The sequence below is a fragment of the Accipiter gentilis genome, chromosome Z (assembly GCF_929443795.1).
Source record: "Accipiter gentilis chromosome Z, bAccGen1.1, whole genome shotgun sequence".
NCBI lineage: Eukaryota > Metazoa > Chordata > Aves > Accipitriformes > Accipitridae > Astur > Astur gentilis.
This window is the reverse complement of record NC_064919.1, coordinates 25,788,012-25,794,357: the sequence shown is the minus strand read 5'-3', so window position 1 is coordinate 25,794,357 and position 6,346 is coordinate 25,788,012.

Sequence of the window (6,346 nt, the reverse complement as noted above, 5' to 3'; positions counted from 1 at the left end):
CAAGACCAGGGAAAAGTTTGGCTCAATCTTTCAGCTCATGAGCCACCAAAATGGCTGGTTTTACATAAATGTCAAAGCCAGAGGGCTTTACATTCTTTCTTGGAACAGCCCTTGAAAATGTGACTAAGACATTGGTCGCCAACTTACAAATAGTTATAACTTTAAAATGCCAAAGTGAGTTGGCTCCAGCCACTCATAATTTTTGTCAAGAGACATTAAAGAGTGAACAGGCATTTCCCAGTAGCCACCTTTTTGAACCTGCTCATCTAGGCTGTAAGAACAGTGTTCCCCAGTTTATTTTGACATACGACACTCCAATTCCATCTGCAGCAGGGACTGGCTCCCAGTTTCCTCCTAGTCCCCGCTGGCTATAAGCTGGCACAGAGCAGCTGCAGTCAAACAAATATTTGGCTTTTAATTTTCTGCGAGTCAGGGCCCTACCATCCTTACCCAGTAAGGCTTTCACACATCTCCTGTGGGGAAGGAGACAGAAAAAATCCCCACCATTTCCCTTTCCTCTACCTATAACCTCCCTGTTTCCCAATTCATTTTGAGTGAAACAGCTCCCTTGATCTGACAGCAGATGATGCAAGTTTACTCAGCGGTACGTCACACGGGTGTTTCTGTTACATGGCCACCCATCAGGCTGCATGCCGGCAGTCGGCACCATGCTGCCGCATGGGTCCCGTCACGCTTCCCGTGGGTCCACAGGGATGAGGTTTCTGTCTCTCTGCAGGGAAGAACCTTCTCCCTAGCACTGTTTAAACACAGATCCAAAGTCAAAGTCTCATTTTCCTGTCCATCCCACTTACTTCACAGCCTGCTTTGAATGCTGGGCACCTCCACCCTGCAGCTGTCAAGACTATGCACAGACCTGAGCTCTTCTTTGCCTGAGCTACCCCCTCCACTAAATTAAACTTGTCTTGAGTTCAAGCTCTGTTTCGATGCTTCTACCACACGCTGTTTCCGAATCACACAGAACTCAGGTGGGAAATGTTTTGCTCCAGTCAAGCCAGGTCTGCAACCGACCCACACCAGCAGCAGGTCTGAACTGGTGCTTCCCACTTGAGAAGGGGTGTGAAAGCCACGGTGTCCCCTACCCTCTGCCCTTCACCCAGCCTGGCTTGTGTTAACAGGTGGCATTGAGCAGAAAAGTGAGAAGAAAGTTAAAGACAGAGAGATGGGAGACACTTGGGTTATCTGAAAGCAGACTTGCGGACAGAGCAAGCAGAGGTGGCAGCAGGGCTGAGAGAGCGCATGGCTGCCTGCGGCCGGGCTGGGACACAGGGAGCAGCTCGGGGCCGGCAGGCAGGGACTGCACGGAGACGTGGTGCATGCCCAGGGATTGGCAGGGACATCAAACTTCAAACGGGGGGTAATATGTGAATAAGGTGAAATGGGTACGCACATTTTACTGGACTCCAGCTTTGTTAGCTTCACACAAGGTACAGGTTACCTTATCCAATGTAATACTCTGGTGGCCTTTGAGATAGAGGTACCCTGGAGCACACTACCAGGCCAGTCAGCAAAGGAAGTACCAGCAGGAGGGGGTTGGTTCTGGCGGGAGGCAAAAGCTCCATTTCCAGGCTCCAGTCCCCCCAGGAGCGACGCCAAAGAAGCCAGCACTTCTGGAGGGGAGGCACCAGCTCCTCACATCGCTGCTCTGGACTCCAGGGTGGGTGGGAAGCCCTGCTGCCCTCCCCAGGCGAAGGACAGGCAGCCTGCCTCTCTCTGCTGTTCGGCTGGCAAGGGAGGGAAGGAGCCATGAACACAGGAACAAATAAATGAACTGTTGTGCTTTCAGCGCAGATATTCCTCCAAGTCTCTTAGGCTGACGAGTAGGGCAGTCCATGACAGTGTCCTGTAAGGTGCTGCTATGTGCTGTAGCTTCCCTGGGCTGTCTTGAGACATGGGTCATCTGCAGCACCAGATGCGAATCCAAGGCCATGAGATGCAAGGAGTCCCCGACAGTATTTGGGATGTTATTAAGGAAGACTTCTGGGTAGAGAGCTTACTACAGGGACTGAGTATTCCTGGGACATGCAACAGCTGAGCAGCAGCATTGAGGACTGTAGTTCTGAGGGAAGGTACTTCAAAGCCAGGAGGAAAATGAGAGTTAGACATCCTCTTGGTTCTAGTTAGCAGGAATTTCCATTTGCTTTCCCTGAGGCTGTACTACATCTATCTATTACTCTACTCAGAGATCTTTCCTGGCAAAATACAATTCAGCATTATTTACATAGAGCAGATTTCTGGCACATTGCTCTTTTTGAGTGCAGAGGAGGGAAAATTCAGCTAAATGCCAGGTTCCTTTAGTAAAAAGTAAAGCATATTGTAGTTGGGTATGAAACTGATAAGGTGATTATGAAGAAGCTTAATTCTGATCATTTCTGCAACCCTAGAAATACAACAGCTTAATCCCATTTTGATCTGAACCTTACCGTACTGGCTAGACCTACTCCAGATTTTTACCGAATCGGCACAAAGGCACAAGCTTGTCAACACTGCACTTCAGTCAGGAATGGCAAGATAAGAAACTGGTTTGTACCAAACTGTTTGTAATATTAAGGTTATGTTGCTGCCCATAGTGAATGTGATATGTGCTTAATTTAGAGCTCATCTTCTCATTCAGTCACATGTGATTTAAATCATTTATTTTACTAATACCTGTGAGAAAAAAAGTCTTACAAGTTTATCTTTTTCTTTACAGTACCCTTTAATTACACTGATAATGTCAAATTCATAGCAGTGTTTGTCTGATTATATTCCTGTTAAACAGCGTGCAACTGAAATGTTCAGAAACGTTTTATAAAATCATCATTGCATAAAGCTAAAGTAAGCAACAAAGTGCATGGAAGAGCAAATATAAGAGGAGGAAGAGGTTACTGTTGTCTTTTTAAAGATCATCAGTTGTGTATCAGAAAAATGAAATGTTATTTAGCATCAATTTCTAGTTGGATATATATATCATTCTTCAGCTTCTCCAGGAGTTGTGGATCCAGTGACTGATCAAGGACAAGATGTCCTTTCAGTTTCACTGCTTTCAACAGCGGTGAGACTGACTTTCTCAAGAATTCATGGATTTTAATTCACCTTGCTGGATAAGGGCCCCGGGGTTTCTCCTTTGACAAACCATGTCAGTAATCCAACTGGGTTTCTGCTGAAGGAATTCTTGGATGAGACAAACCCCAGATATTTGGTGAAATATTCCAAACGTAGGGAACTGATGTTTCCTGATCTTTGCTAGCTGGAAAACCTTCGACAATCCTAACTAAATCTGGTGGCTTCAAAGCTAAAGTTTGAAGGTGTCGTTGTTTAAGCCCAGCTGGCAACAAAGCACCACACAGCCGCTCACTCGTTCCTCCCTCCCCGGCCCTGGTGGGATGAGGAGAAAATATAAAGAAAACTCGTGGGTCAAGACACGGACAGGGAGGGATCACTCAGCAGTTATGGTCAAAAAATACTCAACTTGAGGAAAAAAAATATCAATTTAATTTACTACCAATCAAATCAAAACGAGGATAATGAGAGGTAAAACCAAACCTTAAAACACCTTCCCCCACCCCGCCCTCCTTCCCGGCTCAATTCCACTCCCGGTTCTCTCTACCTCCTCCCCCACAGTGGCGTGGGGGGACAGGGAGTGGGGGTTGGGGTCAGTTCACCACATGTCGTCTCTGCTGCTCCTTCCTCCTCAGGGGGAGGACTCCTCACTCTGCCCCTGCTCCAGCACGGGGTCCCTCCCACGGGAGACAGTCCTTCATGAACTTCTCCAGCATGGGTCCTTTCCACAGGCTACAGTTCTTCACAAACTGCTCCAAAGTGGGTGCTTGCCGCAGGCTGCAGTCCTTCAGGCACCGACTGCTCCAGCGCAGGCTTCCCACTGAGTCGTGGCCTTCTTCAGGCACAGCCACCTGCTCCAGCGTGGGGTCCTCCCCGGGCTGCAGGTGGGCATCTGCTCCCCGCTCCCCTCCATGGGCTGGGGGGGGGACAGCCTGCCGGCTCACCGCGGGCTGCAGGGGCATCCCCTCCTCCGGCGCACCTCCTCCCCCCGCCTTCTGCACTGACCTTGGCGTCTGCAGAAGGGCTCCTCTCACATTCCAGTCTCCTCCCCCACTGCAGGTTTTTTCACCCTTTTTCCACCGTCACTGATGGGCTCGGCCTGGGCCAGAGGTGGGTCCAACTGGGGAAGCTTCTAGCAGCTTCTCACAGGAGCCACCCCTGTAGCCCTCTCCACCACTACCACACAAACCCAAAATAGAAGGAGAAATCGTTGAGGAGTAAAAGGTCAGCTGAGTTTTCTAACCCTGCTCTGGTGATTTAAAAAGTGTTTCTCATATAGTCAGGCATATACAGTTGTAATGACAACCAGTTGGTATCCAATTCTGATGCAAGACAGGTTCTTTATACTCTAGCAGCATGCTGAGAGTTGTTTTGTTACTGGTTTGAAGTGATGTCTTCCATTTGTTCAGATTTTGCATGTACACTGGACTTGATCAATATGTTTCTTTTCAATTTCTCCTTAAAAACTACATTTCAAAGCATAGGGACAGTAAGTTACAGTGTAAGTGTATTAAATTTGAGAGAGAAGAATAGAGGGGTTAAACTGGAGTACTACTGAAAGAAAGATGGCAGCACTGTTGTAGTGACCATTCATTAACTCAGGAAATGCACGCTACGCCTCAGAGAATGTTAAACACATTAATAAGATATGAACATGCAAGGCTAAAGTACCTGAACAGCCTTAACTCAGGTGAGCTGAGAATCCCCAAAACCATGACATGATTACAATTCTGGTATTTTAGCGTTTGTGAACCAGAGTAGATGCAACTGATGTCTTAAGACATTTATTTATAACTTTTCATGGGATCTCAAAAGAAGAGGAGTAGGAGAAAGCAATGGAGGAGTTTGACAGCAGGTAGACTCTTTCTACCTAGCAAAGCTAAAAGCTTAAAAATAAGCATTTAAGGGTAGACTTGGAAAATGGTCAGGACTGGATAAGAATGGAAGGGTAAAAGACTTAGAGGCTGACACTGGAGATGCGGAGGCAGAAGTTGCTTGGACAGATGAAACGGAGACGACGAGAACAGGGGATGGCCATGGGTAGGACAGCAGGGGCAAATGTGTTTACCCCACAGACAGCAATCCCTTAAGGACCTTAATATTAACCACAAGCGTGCTGAGTCTTTGCAGTCTTCTTCTGGCAATGAATCAGTGTGACTTCTACTGGCAATGCGTATTTTCTTCCTTCTAGCAACTGACCTGCACAGAGAATAACAGATCCCCACTGCTATGATTAGTCAGCCTGGGGCGAAAGGACCTCATTTGGGAGTCTTGATCCTGTTAAAGCAAGGTGGCCATCAGTCTGGCTCCTGGTAGTGAAGCTTCTCTTCCTGATGGGTGTTTGCTTTCCTAAAGAGCCAGGAAGTTAATTTTGGAAACAAATCGTCCTGAGAATAATGTTAACATCTGTATGAAGTTCTTAAAAGAAAGGATGTGCCAGCTGTCGATGTTGTGGGACGTAGACACCTTAGCGTACAAATCTGGGGTTTCTGTGTACCATGTAGAAGCCAGCAGCACTGAGAGGTTTGGGAGAAATGTATTCTGTATTCATCTCAGGACCCACATGCCTGAGTCTTGCTGATGTGCTGGTGCTCTAGTCAACAGCTTCCCAAATAAATACCATCAACATGGCCTATTAGATCAAAAGGGTTAGATTTTTTTCCAATAACAGAGACATACTCCGGTGTTTTGCTGACATGTCTTTTGATCTCTGGGAGAAGCTGAGGAGTACCAAAGGCAACAGGTGCTACACTCTCTCAGAGCTGTTTTGTTCATTGCTAGCCACCAGCCTCCCTCAGGTGCTCCTGACAGGGATATGCACACCTCTTCCAAGTGGCATGTGGAGGTCATCACCAGCATTCAGCTGCTGCTTGTGTTCAAGAAGGTAAGCTCCTAAACATGTGTAGGCACAACCAGCCAGGCTTGTGAGTCTGAGACCGGGAAGAGCAGGGTCCAGGCATCAGATTGGAATGTGGAAAAAAACATGGCCAACACTTTGAATTTCCATTATGTTGGAAATTACAATACTTCAAAACAAAATGTTGACATCATTTTCTGAAATAAAACTGTTTTAACAAAAACATATAAAAAAATGTAAGGTTGTTGAGCTTTCACCCCCACGCCTTGTGCATGAAGGTTATCTCTAACATCGTCTTCAGCTTTGCACAAGTACAGGTTTCTTGTCGGTGACATTCACACACCCAAGCTGCTACAGGCAGGGCATTTTTGGTTAGCTGGCTGGATGCTCTCACCAGTGATTAGACAGTGCTGGGCACCACAGAACTGT